The 27441-nt window shown below is 40.5% G+C and overlaps 1 protein-coding gene across 25 annotated transcripts in view; it reads right to left on the reverse strand.

The window, feature by feature from the left end:
- Positions 1-27441, reverse strand: part of ZNF462 (zinc finger protein 462) — a 136486-nt gene that overhangs the window by 88938 nt on the left and 20107 nt on the right. Inside the window, exon 1 of one of the 25 annotated variants that reach the window (XR_011995431.1) lies at positions 8040-8111. The exons of the other annotated variants lie outside the window; for them this stretch is intronic. The gene's annotated coding sequence lies outside the window, so the exon portion shown is untranslated. Of the gene's footprint in view, positions 1-8039; positions 8112-27441 lie in introns of those variants that run through there. 25 annotated transcript variants of the gene reach the window in all.

The raw sequence follows: 27441 nt of genomic DNA on the forward strand, positions 1-27441 counted from the left end.
TGCCTATCCTACCCCCCCTCACAACCCCCCAACACCACCAAAAAACCCCAGCCCAGGGACCTTTGGCAATATCTAAAGACATTTTTGGTTCTCACAACCAGAGACGGAGGGTGCTATTGGCATCTAATGAGTAGAGGCCAAGGAAGAGACCGAACATTCCACAAAGCACCAGACAGACCCAATGGTGCTGAGGTGGGAAACTTTGTCTTAAGTGGTCTGTGGGTTATTTTCAGCCTCCATATATAACTCACCTGCCTTTGTAATCCTTCCATGGAGTCCCGGCTGGGGCATCTCTGAACTAGACAGTCAGCAAATTCTCTCCCAGCTCAAAGATTTCATGATTCTATGATTCAAAATGACCTCAGTAGTCTTCAGGTCATAGATCATGAGTTTTTCAGTCTTATTTTTCTGATTTGGGTATTTTACTAAAAATTTTTCAAGAAAAATGTAAAAATGTAAAGAGTGACTGGTCCATCTTTCTTTGGTGATAAGGCCCATACACTGTTGATGATCCCATGGGCTTTGAGGGCAAAGCGCCGATGTCATTAAAAATGTCAAGTTCTACACTTAGCATGCAGCCTCCAACTAAAATTTCTGTGGAAAACATGATGCACATGTTCTCCTCTTCAATACGTAAAATTATCTTCTTTCAAAGCGATGGGGCCCCAGGCTAATCAAAATCACTCTTCAGAGGACGAGTAATGTGTTCCTTTTGGTTCTTATACCCCCAGGGCCTAGCACAGGTCTGGTCCTGATGAGATTTGTGGTATGCATGAGTGTATGCATGCCTGCTTTCCAGGAAAGGATATGCCAGTGGTACCAACTGAAAGCTAAATATTTAGGAACCTAAGCAATTCCAGAGAACTTCCAATGATCAGAAAAACAACACGCAGTGTTATACAATACCCCTCCTCACTCCAACTAATGAAGCTCAAGAAGCCACATCACAATGATTAGCTGACTACTGGGGTGTGTACAAGAAATTGTTAAGTCTTCACTGGTCCTTGTATTTGAGTAAGTGACCATCTTCCTTTTCATCATCGTCCATAGGGAAGGTGCTCTGGCTGCATCATTCTACCCATATATTTATAACACTGTTAAGCTCCCCTGAACTGATGTGACACTTGGCATCATCACCTGGGGCTGTTCTTGAGACTATTCGGTTCTCTTCCCTCCACAAAAACCTTTTAATTCTTATTTGCAAGAATTCTGAAAGGCTGAGGAAAAATTCTCCCCTATAGCTCAAAATCATATAAAAATTTTCAGTGAAGGGAAGTATAACAAAATTTGGTAGGAACTGAATTTTCTCTCCTTTACTTCCCTGAAAAATATTGAAACAACATATTACTCGTGCCTTCCTTCAAAACAAATGGAAGAATTCACTCTAAAAGTTAATCACCTATAGGCTCATAATGTCCACTGGAGAGGAGATCTTAGACCATGTGGTTCAGCCTGGTCCAATATCTTCATGCTTTACGTAGGGAAACAGGCCTCATGAAAAATAACCTGCCCAAGGCTTCTAGAACACAAGTTCTCTGAAGCCAAAAAAGAAATCTTTTGAATTCCATAATTTGGGAACGGAAATGAGCAGTAAAGACACTCTATATATGTTATTTAGTTCATTAATGGCTATTCCCACTTAAAGTCCATGCTCCATACATATATCCTCCCTAACAAGAGTCTTTCTTCTCTGGGAGGCAGACTCTAGAATAACCTCCAGTGTTTCATCTACTCTGAATTCTACACTCAGGAGAGTAACTGAAAAGGTGCAAAATCCATCGTCTGCAGTTTGACTGTTCAAAGACCTTCTCAGGCATGCAAACAGTGTGTTCCTACTTTGGAAACACACTTGGAAGACTGAAAGTTGCTGACAAAGGTACACACAGAAGAACAAGAGTTATAACACTGAATTATCATTCTTCAGAATCCAACCTCATGGAATCGGAACAAGGTTACACAGGAGCTTTATGCCTGCCAAATCTACCCCATGAGAAACATCGTCTTGTTTCTTATGGAAAATGTGCACTGCCAACAAAGTCACTGAAGAGGCTGACTGAATGAGTCTTAGGGGTATCTGGAAATATCAGGGTCAGTTCTTTTAAAATGGGAAGGAGAAGTGCAGTCGGACACATGCCTGGCAAGGAAACCAATCTTCTTGTGGCACATCTAGTGTACGGCTCGGATCAGTAATTCCAGAACATTGCTGATACCAGGTTTTACTTCAGATTATATATTACATTCTGAAACCAACCACAGCTTGAGATATTTGACCACGTTTGCATATACACATATGTATGTATTTATCTTCCACTTATCTATATTCCTAGTAGACATCTATACTCGTGTATTGGATATAGAAAAGTTAATATATCAGTAAGGCTTGGAATGATCTTTAACTGTTTAAATATTCTCCATTAGGGTCTCTTACAAAGGGTCCCTTATCATCATGAAGAGAATGGTTTAGAAATCAAGAAGATGCTGAGGTCTCTATGTTTGTTCATGTTTTCCTCCCTATAGAATACTCTTATGTACATTTTGAAGGTCCAAGTGATCCCCATCACTTAGGACAATGATTCTCAAAGTGGGCTGCCTAGACCAGCGGCAGTAATACCATCCAAGAATGTTAGAAATTAGTTCTCATGTTCCCCTCCAGACTTAATGTGTTAGAAATTCTAGGGGGTAGGGCCTAGTGATCTGTATGTTAACAAGCCCTCAGGTTGATGCTGATACTCAAGTCTTAAGATTAAGCTTAAATCTGCCTTCCTGTATGAAACAGTCCAAGACCAATGTTCCCTTCTCCAATGTACAAGGAGCCTTACTTATAAATGCTGTTGATTGAATGACTACAATAATAGCTAGAGAGTCTTCAAAGAGCCTAAGAGAGGCCAAGGTTTGCAAATATTTCACTTCTTATTTAGCAATTAACGGGAAAACACTAAGTTGCAGAATCCAGCATTAGAAGCTATGAAGAGTACACTCATAAAAGGCAGAGTTCCTGTCTCTGAACCAGTGAATACTGTGGCCAATACAATGCTCGTATTGATATTCATCGCTCCTAAAAACTTCAACAGTTTGTGACATGGTGTCCTTGATATTTATAAAGTGGGATGAGGCAATCCACAAAGGAAAGAATTAGAGTATTTTATCCAGAAAATACTAAGAGCTGGGTAAATCCTCAAAACCCTAGATTCTTCCATGACAGGAGGCTTTCGTGATAAACAAAATCTTATTAGAAAACACCTCCAAACTTGGAGTGGTTATTTATCACACTAAAGCTAGAGTGCAGAGCTAAATCTGCAGTAAGAATCAACATCTGAAAACACAGATGTGTTTAGAAATCTCTCAAAGGAAGGATATGGGCTTTAAGCTAACCAAGGGACTCTCAGAAAAATGGTGGCTAATTGTCTCAAAGTGCAAACAAAGGCTTGGCTGAAGGAAAAGAAGGAAGACAACATAAACAAAGGGAAAAATAGTTTGGCGGCACTAAAGCAACAGACCAATGGGGCCCTCTAATCCAAAGCACGGCTTAGAACTTGGAATCACAGAGTTCAGAAGGAAAACTCATCAACTCTGTCTTGCCCAGGAATCTAATTCCAAGACCATGGTGGACTGCTCAAGGGGCACAGAAATTAAGACAAACCCATCAAGACCCAAACTCAGGCTCTGAAAGCAGAACCGAACAGGACTCAAGGAGAAAATGTAAAAGATACTACCCTTACTAGTTGGAGGCCAAGAGTAGGTTCTGATAGTTATGTCCCAACCAGAGATAAACTAGAGAAAAATGAACTGAGGTTTAAAAAAAAAAAAAAAGGTGATAGAAACGGTATGGAAAGGACCAATGAATAATCTATTTTGAAGGAACAGCACACAAAAATAGTTACATACAACAATTAACAGAGATACTATGAAAGAAGAGATCAAAGATAAGATGATAAGACATCAGAATGAGATGAAAGGGGAGCTGGCAGTTGAAAAAAGAAACTGACAACAAAAATAATATCATTGCAGAACCAATAAATATATTAGAGTAATAAGAGACAAAATCCACAAACCAAAAACGAAGTTGATGATGTGGAAAACAGTCTTCAAAAAAACTGCACAAAATGCAGAGGAAAAGGACAAGCAGATGAAAGCAAGTAGAGAAGATGACAGATAAGAAGGTCTGAAAACAGAGATCCAACGTACAGATAAAAGGTATTCTAGAAGTAGACAGAAAAACAAAACAGAGCAAAACAAAATATGCTCCAATCTGTGATAAGAAATAATTTTGTTGAAATAAAGAAGTATCTGCCGTTCTGGGAAAAGAGTGAAAATCATCAAAATTGAGACATACTGGTAAAGTTACAGAATTTCAAGAATCAACACTGAATGACATAAAATCAAGATCTTTTAAAATTAGTCAATTATGGGGGCACGGGGAGGATTCGGGACTTTTTCACAGAACATTCAGTGACAGGAAGCAGTGAAGGAATGTCTACAGAGGCTTGAGAAAGGAGCATCTTTAGTATTCAGTTCCCAACTAACTTTCCAACCATGTATAAAAGTAATAAGAAAGCATTTTCCAATCAGCAGAGTCAAGGCATGCTGCACTTACTAACAACTCTCCTTCATTATCTACTCAATGATGGAAGATATCCAACTAAGAGAAGATTCAAAATTGAGATCTCAAGAATATGGAATTTAGAGATAAACAGAAGATGTGAGCACTAAGTCCTCTTTCATCTGAAACTAAGACTGAATAATTCATAATAATTGCAAAACAAGATTATAGTCCCTTCAATGTAATAACTAATAACAACAAATTATCCCATAGAATAACAATAAATACATAGAATTGGGGAAAAAAATCCTTAAGCATAATAACAGCAACAAAGAGGTAGGCATTAGAGGATAAATGTAAGTGGGACACTATTCTCAACTTTCATAGTAGAACACACACAAAAAAAACACAAAACTTGGTATTGCCTCCTTCTGAAGTTAATGAATCCCCAAATAAAGGTATAAAGCACATTAAAGTTAAACATTTAAGTAATAAAAATCAAAACAGAGAATATAGCGCTTAATTTTTTTAATCAAAGAGAACATAGATCATGTAGTAAAAGATAAGGACAAAGGAAACAGCACAGAAATACACTAGTAATGAAATTAATTAGAATCAAGTATATATGTTATATCAATAAAGGTGATCTGGATAAATCCTCCCATGGAAAATATCCCCAGAGTAGATTCAAAAACAAACTAATACCATTTGGTCTACAGGATACACACACAGTAAAAAGACAAAAAAAGTCTGAAAGTAGTAATAATGTAAAAGATACATCAAGAAAAGAAAAAGTAGAAAGAATGATTAGTATTGTTCAAAGTTAAACTCACAGAAAAGTTTTTAGGCTTATCTTTAATTTTTATAGAAAATTACAGATAAGAAGAAACATTTTCACGATATAAAGGAATATAAATTATTATAAAAGTTGAAAGTTTAATTTTACAATTAATAATGTCAAAAAGTACAGTCTACAATGAAGATTTGTCATAAATATTTATGCTCCCTCACATCACCAAATAAAGGGAAAAAAATGGCAACAAATAAAAGAGGAAAGAGACATAAATACTTAATAGATTAAATGAGGAAAGCCAAATAAGAATAGAATTAATAGTTAGAATTCAGTTAAGAGATACATTTCAAATTCTATATCCTAGATATAGAAAGCACATTTAAAAAAATATATTTTGTTCATTTATTTGAGAGAGAGAGAAAGAGTGGGAGGAGGGGCAGAGGAGAAGCAGACTCCCCACTGAGCAGGGAGCCTAATGCAGGACTCAATTCCAGGACCCTGGGATCATGACCAGGGCCAAAGGCAGATGCTTAACTTAACTGACAGACCCACCCAGGCACCCTAGAAAGCACATTTTCATTTCAAGCAACTGTGGGACATTACAAAGATTTTCAAATCCCCATGGAAGTTTACAGGAGTCTATCATGTCAGAATTAGGATATAATAAATTACAAATAGAAAAAAAAGCCCATCACTTTTACTTATAATGCAGTAAAATTGGTCGAGGAGGCGACAAAAAATTCCCAACACTTGGAAAACCCTTTTTAACACTCTCTTCAACAGTTTCTGGACTAACCGGAAATGAAAACTCAAGTACAGAATGTAGTTCTGTTTTAAAATGCTATATATATCTATATATGGAATTTGGTAAAAGCTGTACTTAGAGGAAATTTCATAGCTTTATGAAAACTGCTAACTATGAAATAATAAATTTTTTTGAAATAATAATTCTTATAAAAATCAAGAAATAATGCTAAATTAAAAAGAAGAAATAATGCTAAATGAATTAAATATCCAACCCAAGTGAAAAGAAAAAGGAAGAAAGGAGTTGATTAAGATAAAGATAGAAGATCAGGAATTAAACAATCAAGACACAATGAAACTGGCCAAGTAACCACATTAAAACAAATCTAACACTGTATGAGATTAAATAAAAATCTCTAGCTAGCCTAATAAGAAAAAAGGTGTGTGTGTGTGTGTGTGTGTGTGTGTGTGTGTGTGTGTGTGTTGGGGGGGAGGGAGGGTAATGGGTCGGAAATACAGAGAATTAAGGATAAAAGTAGAAAATATTCACAAATGTAAATGAAAATAATAATAAACTATATTTAGAAATTACTATGTACAACTCATAGTAATGTTTGTAAACCTAAATGTAATGCATGATTGTCTAGAAACAAACATATATTACCAAAATCAATCCAAGAAGAAACCATACCAATAGAAGACTAGGAATGAGACAAGAGCCAACCCAATCACCAGAGAGCCTTCAAAGAATCAGTAAATCACATATTTTTGAAATTGCTCCAAAGTCTAAAGCATTAAGTTTCATCAATGTATTTCTAAACCAGCATGACACAGATAACAAAAAGCTCCCCTCAAAACAATAATCATAGTGTTAATAAAATCAACCAATTCACTTATAAATATTGAGGCAAGAGTTCAAATAAATTCCTGTGCACCTTAAAGGAATATTACTCCACGATCAAATGGGATTCACTGCAGGAAGGCAGTATTTCAATACCAGAAAATCTATACTCCACTACCTTAAGGAGTCAAAGGAGAAAAAATAATTTGACCAATACAGAACAGGCCAGACAGCGTTGGATGAAATTCAGGATCCATTTCTAATAAAAGTGGTTTGGTTAGATATAATATATGGATACACACACACATAATTCGGCATCATGCTTAAGGATAAAACATTAGAAGAACTCAAGTTAAAACCAAAGATTATACTTACTTAGCATTGTTGTGAAGATGCTAGCCAATGCATTTATACAAGAAAATAAAATAAATAACACTTGGAAAAGACAAGATAGTTTCCAAAATCTACAAATAAGGTAAATGACCCAGATGTGGGCCTCGGTGAACAACACTGTCATTTTCTACTTAATAATTTAGAGCTTTTTCAACAAGACTTTATTACTCGAACCTTTAAAACTCTCATCAAATGTAAAGCACTTAAGTGATTTGGCAACATATTGGTTATTGATGACTTTATTACAGCTCACCTTACTAAGAATGTTCAGTCTCCTGCCAACCCTGGCATTCTTTTTCTATCCTGTTTGGTATTCTTTAATAACTCCTTAAATAAATAATCTCAGATAAGCATATCCAGTGATCTTAGGAATTCCAGTCATAAGGTCATGAAGATAATTTTTAATCGATTATATCCACATATAATCAATCTTCAAGCAACAAGTTGCTCTACCGATGCACTGACCAATCATTTAGTTCTGTGAAAAGAAAAGCTACACTTGACCTCCTTAAAGGAACTTAAGCAGGCGAAAAAGAAGATTGTGAGAATGAATCCCTAAAATTAAAGTATGAAGCCTTACTCATGGTCTTTCCTTCATAACCACCTGGAAAAAAAATCTCAACCTTGGATCTGTTTAAATCAGTGTTTTCTCCCAACTTTTCTTTGACGTCAGATTGGCGACCCTGCAAATTCTTGGTTTCAGTTCTACCCCGAAGTCTGATGTTTACCTGTCTCCCGTTCTTGGCTGTGTCCAGTTGAGAGGAAGAAGTTTCCATCTTCTGTCTGCCTTTCCCTTCCTCATCCCAAGGGGTACCCATCCTTTCCATCTTCTTTTGCCACAAGTGGAAGACATACTTCCAATCCCCATGATCTCAGACTGACTCCTCAACTTGGGCTCCTGATCCAATTCCTCTCCTTCCTTATCCGAGAGCCCACGTGACCTGCATTTTCAATTTCTCTCTACTCGCCACATCACTCCCATCTGAAAACCCACTCACACATACACACACAGATACACACAAGCACTCCCACTCAACCCATGTCCCTCTGGCCTATCTTCTTCCCTCGGGAAACAATACAGGTATAGTCCAAGATGCCTGGGGTTGAATCCCAATTCCATGATTTATGAGCTGTGTGAATCCTTGACTAATTACTTAAATTCTCCAAACCCCTATCTCCTCATCCATACAAAGAAAATCCACATCTCACAGGTTTATTGTGTGGAACAACCTGGACAGTGAACATGAAGCATGTGGCACAGTTTCCAACATACACGAAGGCTCAATTATAACTGCCATTACTACCATAAATTCCCTTTTCACAGACAAACTGCTTTCCTGCTCCCTACTTCTCCTTCAGCCCTCTACACCTGGCACTTCTAAGTAGCATTCTTCCAAAACAACTTTCTTCAGACCAATGAAAGGATATTCTGACTCTCTGAGCCGCTACTTCCACGCCATTCTCCACCAGAGCCCATGCTCTCCTGTAAGTAACTCTCTCCCCTGGACTCCACAGACTGTCTTCATCCTCACTCAGCCCCAGTACCGCAGGCCTACATTCATCCTTCATTCTCAGTTCAGCCCAGGGTTTCTCAATCTTGGTACGTGGACATTCAGAGCCAGATTATCATTGTTGGAGTGGGAATTTGGGGGTGGGGGTGTCCTTGGCCCAGGTCTAGTAGCATCCTGGCCTCTACCCACTAGAGGTTAGTAACGTCTCTCTCCCCTGCTCCCAACAACCCCAGGAGTATATCCAACAGTGTTTTCCATTGGATTGAAAAAATCACACACACACACACACACACACACACACACATGCATGCCCCAGTTGAGAACCACATTCTCTAGAAAGCCCTGCCTGGCCCCCCAGGACTGGATTGAGACCCTTCCTAGATGCCCCCTAAATCTCCCAAGCATTTTTCATAAAGAATTAGGTAGTATGTGCTATACTATAATTTGTATACAGCACTAGGTCGTTATGCTTAACTGCCTGTTCCCCACAGTGTACAGTGAGTTCCTTGAGAGCTAGGACTGTGTGTGTGTGGTTCAGCCTCTCAACCTCAGCCAATGGCTAGAACCTCCACACACTTTCCTTCCTCTACTTGGAAACAAACTTATTATGAGACATACTTTAACACAGGTTTTCAAGGGAAAGAAACTCATGCATACTAAAAAGAAACTTTAATTGTAACATGCATCCCTTTGGAGAAATTATAAAGGTGGAGAAAAGTATGTTTTAGTCTCCAGGAATAAGGAATCAAGCTGGACTGATGGGCTGTGTACATTTGTGTGTACATGTGTGGAGGGGGATGCTGACAGAGGAGCTGAGGGTCAGAAACAGCAAAAGCCTTTAGCCTCAGTCCCATGTGACCATGAGCTAGGGACCTTGGGGCTGGATGCCCTGGGCTGGATGCCATCCAAGGGAGATGAGCAGGACCCTTCTGCGGGCCTCTTTCCCTCTGTATTCTATTCTCAGGCACAAGGCATCTCCTTCCTAATCTCAATTGCTGTCCTTGTCTTAAGACTTCCCAGCTGATCTGGAGTTTTTTTAACTTAATGATATGTTTCTACCTCCATCCTCCTGGTGCACATGACCATGCTCCTTATACTGTTCCTGCCTCTGGCGATGAAATTTCAGACCAAGTAGAGTGTCCTTACAAAATACCACTTGCACTCATAAAACAGTCCTGCATTCCAGAAGACTGGTGTATTTAGGGGGGAATGAGAAATGCCAGATTTGAAAAGAAGTAACAGGTCTCCAAACAGTTTATTTTTTCCGGAATTACCTTAAAAAATAAAGGTCTTTAAAGACCCACTTATGAAAACAGAATGAGGTCACTGAGGGCCAAAGTTCAGCACGACATCGGCAAAACTCTGTCACCCAAGCTAAGAACCCCAGGTATCCAGCTCCTTTGCCCACCTTATAAAACCTGTCCTTCTCCTTAAGGAATTCTTAAGTAAGTGTTCCTTAACATTTCAGATAAATGAAAGAGTAAGTTGCAAAACAGAATGCACAGTCTATTGCTACTTAAATGACAATAGTAATAACGACGTGCTAGTATATAAATATAGGAAAGAGACAATCTGTGCCCCAAACCCTTAAAAGAAGCTTTCTCTGGGCGTAGGGTTAAAAAGAACTTTCACTTTCTCTGAATTCCAACTTCTATAATGTTTGTATATATTTTGGTTATTATAAGCTGGAAATTCTTTTTAAGTTTAAGTGTTTTCAGAGAAATAGGTAAACAAGCTAAACAGTCTCCCTTAAAAAAAAGTCTCCCAGTTCCAACAAGTCAACCCACATTTTAGGGAACGTGTGGGTGTGTGATCACTTTGGTGTTTAAATACTTAATATGTGTCCACACAATAATGTGGGCACGTGAACAAAAGGAGTACAGCCAAGACTGACCACGGAACACTAACTGCCGATTAGCAAACAGACCAAATGTCAATGCTTTGCTAGCGCTCTTCATAAACTTCAGGCAGGAGCAGATGTGTCCCACACAATTTGAAAAAGCAAAGTTTAGCAGGAACACATAAATGATCACAACTTTAATCAATCCGTTGACCCCAGTGACTGACCATTCCACCTAATGTTCAGTTTTGTTCCAAGAGTCCTTATGGAAGACCACAACTCTGCCCTGAATCTACTCCCAAACAGGTAGAGACATCTTAAATGTCCCTCCAGGAAATATTAGAAGCAATATAATCCATTAACCCCCTGGAGATACATGGGCCACCAGTCATGACCATCTCATCCCACGACTGAGATAAGGTAGGAAATCTGAGACTCAATGAGGTAAGGTTTGGCTTAGAGGTGTCTTGTCATTGCCAACGGCCATTTCGTCACACATCCAGACTAGTGAAGAGGGAGCCACTGACCTAGCGTTCTCTGCCCTCATTTAAAAGAAAAATCATTTTCCATTGAGCCAAAAATACGTATTTATTGATCAGCGACCATGCGCCAATACCATCCAATTATTGAACATCTGAGTGCCTTCTAGGTAGCTGGTATGGCTCTAGACATGGGATAAAAACAAGGAACATGGGGACATGGTGGGGAGGGCACGAAAGACAGGGAAATGGCATGTTCTTTCCAACAGAAGTTTAAAAATACAGTTGGGACAAGACTTAACATTAAAAAAAAAATTAGAGAATGAAGAATTCTAAACACTCCATAATGAAGCATGGATTGTTATGGTACATTTTCCAAGCACAAAGATGATTAGAACAACTAGGAAAGCAAAGGACACAGTGAGTCCATGGGTTTAATAATGAATGTTTTTAAAAGCTGGGCAGCCATCATGGTCAATAGAACTAGCATTAGGTTTTAGCAAAGAAACAGGATAGGACCTCACCCTAGCAGTCAGGATCTAGCTTTATGGCCTACCCCTTGACCTTAGGTACCATAGAGAACTGCTTCCTCACCTGTATAATGGCGCTAAAAATATCCATCTCCTAGGGATTAAAAATATGGAGCTAAAAATATCCATCTCCTAGGGATTAAACAGATAACATCTATGGAGTCTCAAATGTCAGATCCTTCCCCCTCTACCTACATTGGGACAGCAACAGGGAACTCTTATCATCCTTCATCAGGGGAATGTGATATAATGAAAGCTGTGTCCTCTCAAGATTATTTTGGCAGCAGTATGAAGGACTTCTGAGGCTGGGAGGGGGAGCAGGGGGGGGCAGACAGAAGCTGCTGAAGTAGCTGCTGAGATGGTCCAGGGATGAGAGAAAGAGGGTCTGGGCTAGGAGGATACTCTGGAGGTGAAGGGGGTGGGGGTGGGGTCAAACCTAAACATTTAGAAGGGAGATAAGGACAACAGCTAACTCTCTGTGAACTCTATCTAATAACCAGTTTACCACCTAGAGTAAACAATGAGATGTGGTCCAAGTTCTTTAAAAAAAAAAAAAACAAAACGTCAGGAACAGTTAGTTCTTCAGTGACGGTGCAAGAAAAATTATATTCTTAACTGTATTTTAAAAAGAACAGTGCCAATGAAAGTATATAATGTCACCCAAGAACTTTAAGAAGCAAGAGTCTGTAGGTTGGAACATTTCAGCCAGATGGTACTCAGAGACAGCGCATCAACCTATGATAATGGCCTTCTTAGATACTTTCTATTTAACTAGATAGCAAGAAAATTACCTAGACCAGAAGGAAATATCCTGCAAGCCATGTATGTAAATTAAATATTTCTAGCAGCCAGAAACAGGTATAATTAATTTCAGTAATATATTCCATTTAGCCTAATATATCCAAACTATTATTTTCACATATACTCAACATAAACACAAGTTAGTGAGACATTTTACACATTCTTTTTTTTTAATCTACTAAGTCTCAAAATTCAACATATTTTAGACATGCAGCAAAATCTCCATTGAGACCAGGTATTTTTCAAATGCTCAACAGAGCTACTATAGTGGACAGTACAGACTCAGACAACCATCGGGTACTTCAGGTACTTGAACAAAGTACTTATTCAATAGAGTCTGCACTGGAACTCACCTGAAGGTAGTCACCTACTGCAGCTGAACATCTGGACTGAGAGATTTAAAATGCTTATCTAATCACATCTGTTCCCTGGCTCAGAGCCCTGCAATACCTTTACATTTTCCTTAAGATAAAGATGAACCAGCTAGAGATCTCTTCCATTCAACAAGGAAGGTGTCACATCAAGCTTTGTGGATTACTGAAATAATATCTTGGTAGCTTATCTCTGTAATTACAGAGATACAAAGGACTTTCTCAAACCACAATTTCTTTACCTTTACTGTTAAACTGGTCGTTTTCATAATGCACCCCCCCCGCCCCCCCCCCCGAGATGATCTGGTTGAAAAACACCTTGGGCCAACCAGGGCTATTTTGAACCTGGCACTTGGCCTGCAGAGCAGTATCCTGCATGGCAGTTAAGAGCATGGGCTTGGAGCCCATTTGCCTGGGTTTGAATCCAGGTTCAAAACGGTAGTACTATTTCATAGGATGACAGTACAGATTAAATGACGTGCTACATAAAAATTATTTGTCACTAATTTTTAGCCATTATTTGCATGGACATCTCTACTCCTCCAGCAATGCCAGTATGTTTCTCAACAATCTGAGAAGTCTGTAGGCAGCACTGTACAATGGAAAGGGCACAGCTGACCTGTGTTCCCATCCCTGCACTGACACCTAACTGATGTGACCATGTGCAAGTACCTTAACCTGTCTGAGCCTCTGTTTTCTCCTCCTTGAAATAGGAATCACAAGAAAATGGGATCCACTACACAATAATACACTTAAGATTCAACAACAAACACAGTGGGTAATTTGATAGTGTCTGTCCTCTCGAGTACCATGAGCATTTCCCCTTTCCCTTCTCTATTAGAGCCTGTTGCTTTGATCTGGGGATGAACTGGAATACATCTCTTCTGAGTGAAGTAAAGGCAAAGGGAAACTACCATGACAGGACTGTTTACTGTTTCAGGGACATTTGCTATTTCATCAAGTCTTTACCATGTCCTCACTCGTGTCCAATCCAACCTACATAAGCCATAGCAAACCATCCTGGCCACGGGCCCTGAGGAGGATTATTCCATGAAGAGCATGGTGATTTCCTTCCATGATGATACACCCTCACAAGGTTAGAGGATGTCTCCTGAATATCCCCAACTTCCTTTAAAAACCTACAAAGCATTTGTTATTCATGGGTGAGTCATCCATGGTGTACTGGAAAGGGCTGGTCAGAAGACAAGATCTGGGACTTTGTTCTGGCTTTCAACCAGCTGTAGCTTTGGGGAAGTCATTTGACCTCTGTGGGTCACAGAGAACCTATCTGCTTCATGGAGCCATTGTACAGAACACATTTACATAACATACACTTAAAGCCCTTGGTCTTATTTATAAAGAGTTTCGCAAATCAACATAAGGCAGGGATTGATCTAAACCTGATGTCCACACTTTTGTGTCTTGGTAATATATTTTGGGAATTTGCTGAGATGCAAAAGAGTCCTGAGGACTCTTGCTTTATGTTAGCTGTGTCATCTCCCACCTTCTTCCCCAGTTCCAAAGTGAGGAACTGGAGATGTAGACCTCTGACTCTGAGAGCAGGAATAGGATGAGGCTGAGGAGAAGCCTGGGGCCAGGGTGACTCATGGCTGTGGAACTCATTAACGGGTGGAATGCTCTCTGCATTTCCCTTCCATGTCAAGTCTCTGGGTTATAAGCAAGGTACAGATGACAGACGGAGGAAATGGGCATATTTCTGTACAGACCAAATGTTATTTACATATGCATACAGATGTGCCTACATGTATGCATATCCAGGTATGAAAGCAAAGTTCTAAGCAAATTATTCTTCTATTGAGTATAAAACTGTAAACATCATTTCTGTTTGAAGAAAAGGTGTGTTTTAGAAAGTATGGCATCTCCTCCAGTTGTCTTTTTCTCTACTGCCTTGGAGTCTGGCAAATTAAACCCCATAAATCCTTTGATATGATTAAAATTTTTAATAAAAAATGTTAAGCGCAAAGAGAGAACACACTGCTTAGATAACCCATTAAAGTTCTCAAACACTGTAACACTCCGAAGTTGTGGTGCTATTGTGGGGGACACAGAGATGTGCTGGTTGTAGGAAAAGCTTAATGATGCCAATTTTTTTTTTTTTAAATATAGTCAAAGTCCTAAACCAAATAAAGCCTGTATTACACACTCATGTACACAGTCTACCTAATCTTTTGTCCAAGTTGTACTTTTGCTAAATGGATGTCAGGATTATTCTAGAACAATAGGAAAGGACCTCAAAGGGACATTCCAAGTACCTTGTACTTGGATTTTCTCACACAGCTGTAGTTATTACAGCTCTATTAAACCAGCTGCTAATAATTTTCAAATGGTCCATTAGTTCTACCAATGACCTTGGGCCACCACCAATTTCAGACCTCATCTTCATGTCTTAATCAACAGCCTCAAATGGAATCCTCTCTTTCAATACAGAAATGCATTTTGAAGAAAGTTTGTTGATCGCGAAGCTTCTTTGTCATTAGGGAATTTGTATAATGTGGAATTTAACCTACAAACCCCAATTTTCCTAAAAGGAAAATGATTCCTCTGAGATTTCCTTCTCTAAAGCAAGGTGAAAACTAAACTTTTTCTTTTTTCGAATTTTTTTCTTTGTTTAACAGAACAAAATGCATGGATGGATCTCTCAGGGCTCTGGAAACCTCTCTTGAATATGCTTGATCAACAATGGGAACTAACCCAGAACAAAAAAAATGCCAGGAAAATATATCCTAAGCTACTTCAGATAAATCTAAGAAAACGTCACCTTCTCTATAACCAAGGGTGTGGAGAGGAAAAGAACTTACCAAAGTGATTTCATTTTCAGATGTGACTTATTAATGGGAATGAAGATGATTCTAGGGGAAATCAACACCATGAAAACAAGAGTGCCAAGACGAAAAGGAATGTCCTTTTCTTAGGCTTGGAACCGAAAATATTTTTCTCTCTCGTGACCATCTTAACTTCAAAAGCAGAAGCAAGGAATGTCAATCCGTATGGAGCTCCGCTGGCTGCTTACCATATTTCCATTCTTTCCACAGAGAAGGGGAAAGGCAGCCCATTGTGTGTCTCCGCCAACAGAGATGAGAAAAAAAATATCACTTGTTTTTAAACTTTCAGAGGACACAGATAACTCGGGGAGAACGAAAACACAGAGATGAATAAAGATTTTGGAATTAAATGTTAGATTTTGAAAATCAAGAAAGTTGGAGAAGTCAAGAAATGTCAGAACTTCCAGTAACAAAAAGCATGGGCTTCACAGTTTGCTTGCTGGGGAAATGCACCTTTTTTTTTTTTTTTTTGGCCTCTTTTTATTATTTCTGCAATACTTTTTGTTTCCGGAAGAACTTTTCTTTATTACTGTAAATATATCAAACAATCTCCCACTTCCTAAAAATTGGTATCTCCTTTTCCAACCTATGTATTTTCTGTTCCATCTTTGACTTTTTACCAACTCTCATCAAATTAGCTAAAAATCTTGGTTTCCCGTACTAGCCACATTCTTTGTCAAAGGGGGAAAAAAAAAAAAGCTTGCCTTATTCTTTACTCAATAAGAAGGGTACAGAGGAAACCATCAGACATTAAGAATGCCATTTAGTCTTCAAGAATAAAGGTGAGAAAGTGGCTTGGGGCATCTCTTTGTTCACTATTGCTGGCAAGTTTCCAGGCAAAAGTATTCAGTAATCTCATGATAATTGGACAACACAGTCTATTATGCACTCCCTGCGATGCAATATTGTTTCATGCCACAGCATGATGCAAGTGACATGAGCTTTGGTGTAGAGGACAAAGGCAGGGAACGACCTCTGGAATTCCATATCAAAGCATATGCCCTCTGACCTAGACACATCTGGCTAACCTGAGACATTTACCCATACTAGGAAGGGAAGCCTAAATGTCAGCGTGAGTAGGGACAAGCCTCAACATTTTCTCATCACAAATGGCGTTGAGCCTAACTGCATAATACAACAAATGGATAGCCATGCTTATTGACATGAATAAAGAACTGCCAGAGGCACATATGATAGTACATGATTGGATGGTTTCAAATGTGCTAGTTTTTTATACGCCCAAAAAGGGACTCTAGGAGTGGATGAAAGAATCTTCCCAAACATGTTTGGGAAACTCTTCCAAAGCGAGAGACTAGGGGATCACCAGTGTTCCTCGAAGCACTTCAGGTGCTACTGGGTTGACGACTGGAACTTTTGTGGTACCTACATGGAAATGATGGTGGAACATGGGCTGATAACAGATTTGAAGAGTGAGGCCATCCATAGCCCAGTCAAAGCCAGGAAAGCTGTATGTTTTTAAGGCCTAGGAGCTAAATTCTACCACCAAATTTCATAAATTTCATTTTAGGCAGAATGTCATCCAATGACACACAGGTTGACCAGCGCAGAAAAGCCTACTCTAAGAAACCTGCCAGCATCTTGGAAGGATGGCAGATGTAATATGAGATCAATGTGGAATCTAGTCTAGAGCATAAAGCACTCAAATAAATGGTCAAGCCCATTAGTTGCTCTGGATATATGTACATCAATGCTACTTGCAGCTTTTAAAGGGGCTGATCTTGCATCCTGATCACCTGGGTACCCCAACATGGCCAAAAGAATGGGTGGCTAGAAAGACATCCAAATAGCTTTATTTGAGGAAGTTGATCTTTGGCCATGAGACACCACAGAATCCAAAAGAACTGCATCAATAATGCATCTTTGAGGTGTGTCAGTGTGTTTGACCTGCCAACTACTGGAGATGTAAAAACTAGATTATGAGTTTCTAGGAGGCAGTGAGGGTCTGGGTCTTTCATTTCTGTAACCCTCAATATTTAGCACAAAGCCTGGCAAGTAGTCAAATGCTCAATAAAGGGTTGAATGAATGATCAAATGAATGCACAGAGTGAAAGACAGGTAAGCCTGGTGTCCAGTGTCCAAAAAGAGGCAAACAGGCTGTCACTTTTCAACTAACCAAGAAGAGTCTGAGCAGGGAAAGGCTGTGCAAACACCCATGGCAGCCACAAATCAAAGAGCAGGGCAGGGGGATGCATGCTCTGACAAAGAGAGTTCGCCAGCCCTGTTCCCTTTTAACCAGACTCCCCCATACATATACCACATCCCATCACTGCCATTACTTTCAAATCCAAGACAGCAGCAGTGACAGCAACAACCGGAGCTCGTTAACGATCACAACAGGGGAGCAAAGAGACAGGAAAGTTTTACAAGATAAATGGAGAGGCAGCAATTTCTGAGGCCTCTCTTTTAAAAGGGGTGGAGATGGAGGGTGTGTACACAGGGAGTGGAAGTACGAACTTCCACCTAGGTGCCCCATTAGGCCAATATTTTGCAAAACCAGGTGTGTGCAATTTGCTTATTAAAGTTCTCACCCTGGGGCAACTGACAAGACTCATCAGTCCTGGAAGACATGTGCTATGACCCCAAGGCAAGTTAAAGCACATCCGGAATATTTTATGCAAGAAAGAGAATCTTTTTGTTAAAGTGAAAGGGGATCATTTTGCTAAAACAACTGACTGGGAGGAAAAGGAATTAAGAGTGGTTTGTTCCCAGGTTTGTGTAGAAAAGATACCATTATCTTCCAAAACAAAGGCTCAAGGTTAGATTGAGGTTCCCCAAGGAGCAAGAGAAGTGTTTTTATTGATGATTCTGTAAGTGGTGGCACTTCAAAAGGAAATGTTCCAGCAGAGAGCAAAGCATCCGAGGTAGGCCACCTCGCCTACTTGCTAAGAGGTCCACGGGTGGACTCCTGTTTGAGCACCAAGCTCCCTTAGAAATCTGGACACCTTTCTTTCCTCAGGGGCTAATATGGTGGGGAGCGGGGTAGATACCAAGTGGCCAATGGGAACAGATGGAAATAGCATTGCTCAGGGGAGCTGTCTGCTGCTGAAGGCGCAAAAACAACCAGGAGACCTTCGATTCTGTTTTCCAGACCAGCCAAGAGGGGCAAATGACTACACAGGAAATTGCCGGTCTTTTATATATGTTACCAATGGTATTCATCTCAAATGAGACGTGAACAGATTATTCTGCCCGTGAAACATAGCTTCCTCCCTCCCAAACTCCGATTCTATCCAGGGCGAAGTGTTCTTGGTTCATACAAGCAGTAAGCATGACAGAGCTCTGGTGGGAGGTGCTCTAGAATCACAGTGACAGAACAAACGACCCTCATGTGCCCAGCACTGCGCCAATCTCAAGTTCACAGCACTCTTCAGATTGCTAGGCACATTTATACCTCTCACGTGGCCTCACATCAGTCTATCTTGGGAAGCAGAATGGGTTCCAAAATTATCCTTAAAAGCTTCTGAGGGGGGCACCTGGGTGGCTCAGGGGTTGAGCATCTGCCTTTGGCTCAGGTCGTGATCCCAGGGTCCTAGGACTGAGTCCCGAATCGGTTCCCCATGGGGAGCCTGCTTCTCCCTCTACCTATGTCTCTGCCTCTCTCTGTGTCCTCATGAATAAATAAAATCTTAAAAAAAAAATTTGTGAGGGTCCTGTGATAAGAAATTTATGATCAGAGTGTTTCCTTCCAAATTTATTATTTACTACATGCATCATGTAAGGATAATCCAAAAAGTCCTCTTCTAATCAACTTCATCCTTTTAACTATAAGAATGCTTACTTAGATTTTAATATCTCATGACCTCTGTGAACTTTGTGATAAAAGTTTATTTTTCTCATTAAAATAAAGAAAAGAGAGAAAAGTAAAGGAAAAAAATGTACACCACGGGTTTGGCTTTGTTCCTCAAGACTCAGAGGGGTTTTGTGCTATTTGACAACTTAGTTACCTTGGTTGGGCAGGTCCTTTCAGTGTTCTTGGATTCCATATCTCTAGCTATACATAAGATTAAATAAATAACCTCTCCAAGGTTCCCTCTGGTTTCAACATCACATGTGTTGTAGCAAGAAGGAAACCTCTAAGGAAATATCTTGGAGCAGTGATGGTCACCATCAGGGTTCTAGCTTGGCTCTCTTCCACAACTTGACTGTGTGACCCTCTGCAAGTTAACCGCCTCTCTGAACCATCCACAGAGGCAGACTTTACCAAATGGTCCAGGAGGTCCCATAAAGCATGCAGGCAATAAAAGGGAAACTGTGGACAACGTGCAGAATGGGTAAGAAGGTGGGAGTGAACAGGGTGAGTGATCCGTCACCAGTATCAAGGTTACAACTATACGAACAATGCAGAAAGAGAGCTCTTGGGCTGGTTGATAAAAACCACAATAAACACTCCACCACTGATTCCAACTGCTACCTAACAAGTTAGTGACCCTGGGTAAGTCACCTGGACAAGCGGTTCTGAATGAGTCGCCTCTTGACTGAGTATCTTCTTTGGTTTAGAACATTTGGAAACAGGAAGACATCATGAACACTAAGTGGGAAAGTGTTTTGGTAAAGAATAAGTCTATGATTTCAAAACACATAATTGTAAGGGACAGCAACTATGGGGAAGTGCCACTGCCTATCATTTACCCTCTCCCGCCTACTGCAGCCCTCTCTGCTTGATCTCCACGCTCCTTTCCAACAAGCCTCGACAAGGCACAGAATCCTCAAAGCGGAGCTCCGGGCAGTCTCCACCAATCAATCAAAACGGGCACAAGAAATACAAGCTACTTGCCAATGCTGTTCTAGTGGAATAAGCATAGATGGCCGAGGCAGGAAACTGAAATTGCATTTCAGGCTTCCCTAACTAACTTCTTACGTTGTGGACTCTGGACAAATCACTTTAGCCTTTCCAGGGATGCAAAATAAAGAGGCTGGGCAGGATGATTTCACAGATCCATTGTGGCTTGGGATCTCATTTCTTTGAATATAACCAGTAACCTTACGTTAAAGACAGATGACAGTAAGCCATTCCCTTTTGGACTCTCTCTTCTGGGTGTGTGCACATGCTGTATGTGTGTGTGTGTGTGTGTGTGTGTGTGGTTTGTTTTTTGTTTTTTGCTTTTTTTTTTTTTTTTTTTTTTTGAGTTGACACTGCTATGTACCCATGGATCAAGATTTAGAATGTGCTCACAGACTATGTCTGGATCTTCAAGGCGGCACCCTGGCATTTTATTTATAAAACTGGGATTCAGTATCATTGCCAACATGCAGTGGCTTGAATCTTGAGAGCTGGATACCCTTGAGTCATTATCAACTTTTGAAATAGGCAGCACATTCACTCAGCTGAACAGAAAGAAATTTTAAGCTTTAAAATAATTTTGGATTTACATAAACATACTGAAGTCATGAAAAGACAGAGAAAGTTTAAAGAGTGGTCTGGTGAGGTAAGAAGCTCAACCACCTTCCTACCACCCTACCCCCATTTTTCTTTTGTACTAAATCAGTAATGTTCAGTGAGTCATTATGCAGCTACCTCCTCTCACAGAAGGCCAACAAACCAGCTTCTTGGGTATGAGTTACCTCCTAATTATTATTTAGGAAAATACAATCTGTTTATCTGTTATTTTATTCAAAATAGGCATCACACATTTTTTTAGATTACCTAGGGTACACTTTACCTTTTTGCGGGGGGGAAACAAAAACACCCATCTATCTAGATGAGGAAACATCCAAAGAGCAAATCATTACGAGAACTCATGACTCTCTTTGGCATCCTCCCCTTCTGTTCAAGTGGTTTATAAGAGGGTAAGGTGTAGGGGTGGAGGTAGAAACTGGCAACACTTATGAATCAGATGGTTCCAAAACAACCAAGCAGCCCTCAACATAAGTCCCATGTGCAGGACAGCCCATTCAAGTTGTCCTTGTTCTGAAGTTTTGATATGAGCTCTGTACCATCTGTCTACAGGGTGACCCCAGCTGATTTCTGCTGGGGCAGCTGGAACAGGACAGGATCATTTGCCACTGTGATCTGAGTCATTATTCAACAACATCTCAGGGTTAACAAGATCACATGTTCAGCTGCTACTTAAAGCCTTGGAGGCACTTCAACCTCTTAACTTGGGTAAGCATTAGAAGCCTAGTAGGTAGTGTCCAACTCCTCAAAATAACTTTGAAAAGACTATCTTCCATTCTTGGAGCTTCTAAGCATGCCAAGGACATGACTATGAGTTCTTAGGCCATGACCACTGTTTTCTGTAACCACCAGATTACCATCAATAAGAGACATTTCCTCCACGTTCTTCTTTCTACTCAATTGTTTCTCCTCTTCTGCTCTTTGAAAACAACATTCTTCCCACTCCTTATGAGACCTTTAAAGCTCGAAGGAAGAATGGAGAAAGAACATCCAGTATCCTTAACGATGTTTGTTCTGTGCCACCCTCTTTAATGTGTGTGGGGATTTTTTTGTGGTAGTACTGCTGACAGTTGTTTTGGGGGATAGAGAACACATGAATAACTTCCCTGCATTTTCTTAGGAAGCCAAAGTGTCTGGTCTGTCAAATTTTAAAACAGGGTCATTTTCCTTTTTGTTGAAGATTAATACAGAAAACATCCTTAAAAGGTTATGTTGACCACACACATTGCTTTGAAGCAGAATCTTCTTCTTTCCAAGTTACTTCTTATTTCTTGGGGGCAATGTTTGCTTAGCTGGTTCATACATTCACCCACTAACTGTGCATTGAAGATCAACTATTTATCAGGCACACGATTAGACCCCAAATTAGGGTGATCCAGAAGTCAAAGCCATTCTGATTCACAAATGGGTTATTTAGCTGTGGCCCAATATCAGAGTCAGTAGCTTCAAACCAGGCCAGGTGGGCAGTTATAAGGAGCAAGTCCACAGTCAACATGTGCATCCTCTTTATTGTTAAAAGGAGGGAAGGGGGGGCGGGGCAGTAGCAGCAGCTATTTGGGTGGATCAGTAGCAATTTCTTTTTATACAGAAATCAACATAAGGTAACTTCTCTTTGTTTCAGCCAAAGGTATGACTATGAAAAAGCTCCATCCAATTTAATTGATGAATGACAGACATTCTGCTAACACTGTCTCCACGGTGGGTGGGAGGGAGAGGAAGGGGTAGTGGAGGATGGTGATGGTGGTGGAGCACAGTCAGTGGCATGCCACTAAGATGACATTTCCCAAGCCTAAATCACTTAGTATACAGTACCCGTAAGGTGCCCTGGAGGAACTGACTTCCTGGGGAAGAAAAGACGAAAGCCTATTCCATAGCTCAAATTATTAGCAGCTACAAATATCAAGTTCTGACAGCATCTCTTTTCCTTTTCCTACTTCCTGCATATGAGACATTAAAGCACAGTGGCTGCTTCCTCCTCCCTTGCCTGCCTAATGATACTGAATTCCCAAGACCAGTGGTTCCTAAATCAGGCTTCTAAGAATACACATTCTAGGGTCCCACCCTAGACCTACTGAATCCCTCTCCTGTGGTAGAACCTAAAAATCTATTTTTAATAACCTCCTTTTTGTTTCCAAGTTCTCAGAATGAGATTCTGAACATCAGCCTGGTTTAGGAAATCATTGTCCCATTCTACAATTATGGTGATTTTTAAAAACAAATTTAAAAGGAACTGTCCACGCCATCCCACCCCACCCCACACACTTGTGGTTCCTCAAGGGTTTTCTTTATGTGCAATGAAGACAAAAATCTTCCTCTACCACCACCCAAATATTCAGCAATTAGCAGACTAGACCCACAGACCCTTCACATTCTGAAGCTGTTAAACACTGTGTGTCTGGTACAAAGTTTACTCAGCAGCCCCCATGACTTCGTGGACTTGCCTGTCCATCTAAATGAACAGCCAAGGCTGCCAATTCCAGGTAGAATGATAAGTAAGTTAAAGGAGCCTCAGTCTTAAACTCTGGACTCCATCCAAACTTCAGACAAAAAGATTTACTAATCCCTTGTTGGCAATACAAAAATAATAATACAAAAACAAAATCACCTGCCATTAGCCAAATCTAATCTAATCTTTCCTTGCACAGGGTACCTCAACAGCTAACTGGGTCTAGCGCACATGAGAAAGGAACTAACCATGTAGGCTATAGGTACAAGGCACTTTGGGAAAGGGCAATTCCTTGGAATGCACTGGGATGAAGTGTGAGGACTGCACTAAGAATTAGTAAACAGGACCCTGAAGAGAAAAGTCTTTTCACTTTCCACCCATACACTATTCCGCCCTCACTGGGCCAGCATTAACATGGTCTCTGCTTCAGAAAGGCTTTGACTTTCCTGCTATTATCCTAGTCTTGCTTTAACACATACTTTATATTAGAATGCGTTCCAGGAAGCATATGGCAATAGAACTAGGTCAACCATTAACCAAATAACAGGAAACTGCTCTGCAGCGCACACCCTTCAAAAGCCTGCTTAATGAGCTGGCTCTTCAGAATATGGCCTTCAGTGAGGGTGGAACTAACAGGATCCGTGGGTTTCTTTAATACTGCAAGGTCACCTCATACCTAGAAGGCTTCTGCACATACTAGACTTTCAATGGTCTAAATCATTCCACTGAAATGTTCAAGAACTAAAGTCAAAGGTGGAGAAGCATGTTTTCTGAACCTGCTTGACCATCTTCAAAGAGCATGACTATTGGCCCAGTTCCATTGCTTCATTCTTCCAATTATGTTAAATTGATAGGAAATGCGACATACTCATCTTTCCTTTCTCTAACATTTTTATTTTCTATATTCCTTGAGGCTTCCATACCACCCATTTGCCCCATGAAAAAACATGCTACGATCCATACAGACTTAATAGGTCAAATTAAGTCTTGGAAAAAGATGTGTTTTCCTTTCTCATATAAAACTACAAATGAGATTCCTCCAAAACCACCGACCTTGAGTCGTTGAATATTCCTGAATTTGACTTTTTCCTCCCAATGTCTCAGACCTGGTTCCACAAAATCTAACTTTACAACGCCCAGAGAGGTCATTCAGAATCAGACTAGTAAAGTGTTGTCCTCAAATTAGTACCCTTCATGAACCACCAATACCCAAACTCTCCTTGGCTTCTTTACTCTAGAGGGCAATCTAGCCATTCTTACTTCCAGAATATACTTAATATGGATTGTTGAGCAGTTTCCCTTGATTAAGAACTTACATTAACTCTCAGTTTTAAATTAAAATGTCAGGGCGAAATCTCCATTTACTCAAGCTGAATGCTTTATACTAGAGATATCTGGAGTAGCAATCACTGTTTAGAAGAAACTAAGAGATATGGTTCTATGTTTAAAAAACCTAGGTGTATTTAGGGAACAGATATTTAAAAGCAATATGACCTTTCAAAAAGTGTTGGATTCGATTAATGACTCAACATTTACTTACTGATGCTGTACACCTGCCCCAGGCACTGTGCAAGGCACTGATGGATGATACAGATGTAAAGGAGAGACCCTGGGCATGCCTTTCTGTAGCTTCTAGTGGAGCCCTGTTCAGTAATTGACCAAGAGAAACCACTGGTTGGCCTTCGTAGTTGATTTGGCTAAATTTTAACTTTTCCCCCTAAAAACAGTCAACAAGGCTTCATGGAACACCAACATAGGGAATGGCACACTGGGCTAGAGGTCAGAGAAAAGAGGCTGTGAGGGTCATTAAATCGTCTATTGGGTTCTGGACACTATCTCCCATCTGTGCTATTCTTGGGAAACATCAGATTTTTCTTTAAAAGGAATTAGTTGTGCAACCATAGTCAAAACAACAACAAAAAACAAAAATAGAACCTCATCTGAGGAATTTAATACATAATCTATTACAGAATGTTCAAGACAGTACAAACAGAGGTTAAGGTACTTTTTTTCCCCTTTACCTAATTTTGGAGTCATATTTTATAGAGGAGTACATGGGCTTTTAAAAGTCACAATAGAGAGGCACTTGGGCGGTGCAGTCAGTTGGGCATCTGACACTTGGTTTAGCCTCAGGTCGTGATCTCAGGGTCATGGATCAAGTGCCATGTCAGGCTCCATGCTCAGCACGGAGTCTGCTTGGGACTCTCTCTCCCTCTGTCCCTCCCGCTCATGTTCTCTCTCTCTCTCTCTGATAAATAAATAAATATTTTTTAAAAATAAATAAAAGTCAACATATAATAAAACATATTGCTCCAGCCCCTAAAGCCAAGATGTTAAATGTTCATCAGCCCCATCAGAATAAGTCCCCTAACGGGGATTTCATGTGGACTCAAGTGTATTTTGAATCCTAATCAGATAGTCACTGTTAACAGTGCTTTGCCTCTAATAAGTGTTTTATGAAAACTTAAGGATGGGAGAAAAAGGAATTAGTATTTTTTATGTGCTCACTTTACATCAGGCTCCACACCGCAGATTTACACTCACAATCTCCTTTATTCCCCCATGAAGCTTTACAAAGTAGATTTTTTTACCCTCAGATAAGAAAATTAAAGATCAAAGATGAAATCATTCACTCAGGGTCACGCAGCTACTCACTGGCTCTGAGGTCTCCGTTCTTTCTACTATAGACCAGGGCCCTCACTGCCAAGGTCCTCATAGGCCTCCCAACACTGATAGCAAAGGGTTCCCTTCTATGTGGTCTCTGCACTCGGGTCAAGTGTCCCTTCCTGGTACGTGAGCACACTGCTCCCAACAGTCTCCAGGACCCTTGAGAGATGGTCCAGTGTTTTCTCAGAGTACCCGAACAAGGATGATAGAACAAGGTCAGGCCAGTTTCTAAGACACGAAGCAAGATGAACTCAGTGGGTCCTCCTGCCAACTGCCCTCGCCCTTTCTCATCTGTGGGAGCCTGCCAAGGCCTGCCTGGAATGACGCAGGAAGGGGTCACCATGGGTGATCCTATACCCCCCTCAGATTGCTACAAAATACGAGCTCAGGGCTGAGCCAGCCTGGCTCCTTGAAAACCCACCAACACTGTCTCATAGGAATCAAAACTCAAAAAGAAACTATTTGCATCCACTAAACCCAGGAGAAGAGGAGTAAAGCAGGCCTAAAGGTAAAAGGTCCAGGAATCTATGGCCCCAGTCCAGCCCGGAGACCCAACTCCTTCCAGTGCCCGCTGGCCGTTCCTTTTTTTAACTCACAAAGGAGCCAAAATGTTTGATTTGCCCTATGCGAGGTTCTGACTACAAACACATTTCAATTGAGAGATACAGATGAATGTCATCGTGATCAAAGGCCCAACTGAAAGCCATTGATAAAATGTGGCCCGACAACCACCCTCTACTCCAGCAGCTCCACAAAAGCGACCCAGAAAGGCAGGACTGCTGAAATGTAGAGCTACTTAACATAAACAAACATAAAGTCCACACTCGGGTTAGGAGATGTGGCTAATTTTAGATGACGGTTTCGTATCTGAAGAAACAGAGCCCGGACTTCTCGCTGGTTTAGTACAGGCCTCTCATGCCTCCATTTAACCGACTCCACCTCAAAATTTTCTCAACTATGGAAAACAAGTGGTCAGGTAGCTGAAAGAAGGAATTCATTCGTGCGCTATGAGGTCTTCAGAGACAAAGTGTCCAGTCTGCTCAAGCCCCTGGGCTGCCGGGGCACTACCATGGGTTGATGTTGAGAGGATTCCAGCATTTAGGAACATCGGATGACAGTCAGGCCCCGCAACGCTCCTGCTGATCAGCTTTCGAGGCAAGTGTTCATTCAAGAGAGGCTGTGAAAATCCTCCTGGGTGGGCAGCAGAACTTGAGGGCTCTCTCAGT

This window comes from Vulpes vulpes, chromosome 12 (genome assembly GCF_048418805.1).
Source record: "Vulpes vulpes isolate BD-2025 chromosome 12, VulVul3, whole genome shotgun sequence".
Lineage (NCBI taxonomy): Eukaryota > Metazoa > Chordata > Mammalia > Carnivora > Canidae > Vulpes > Vulpes vulpes.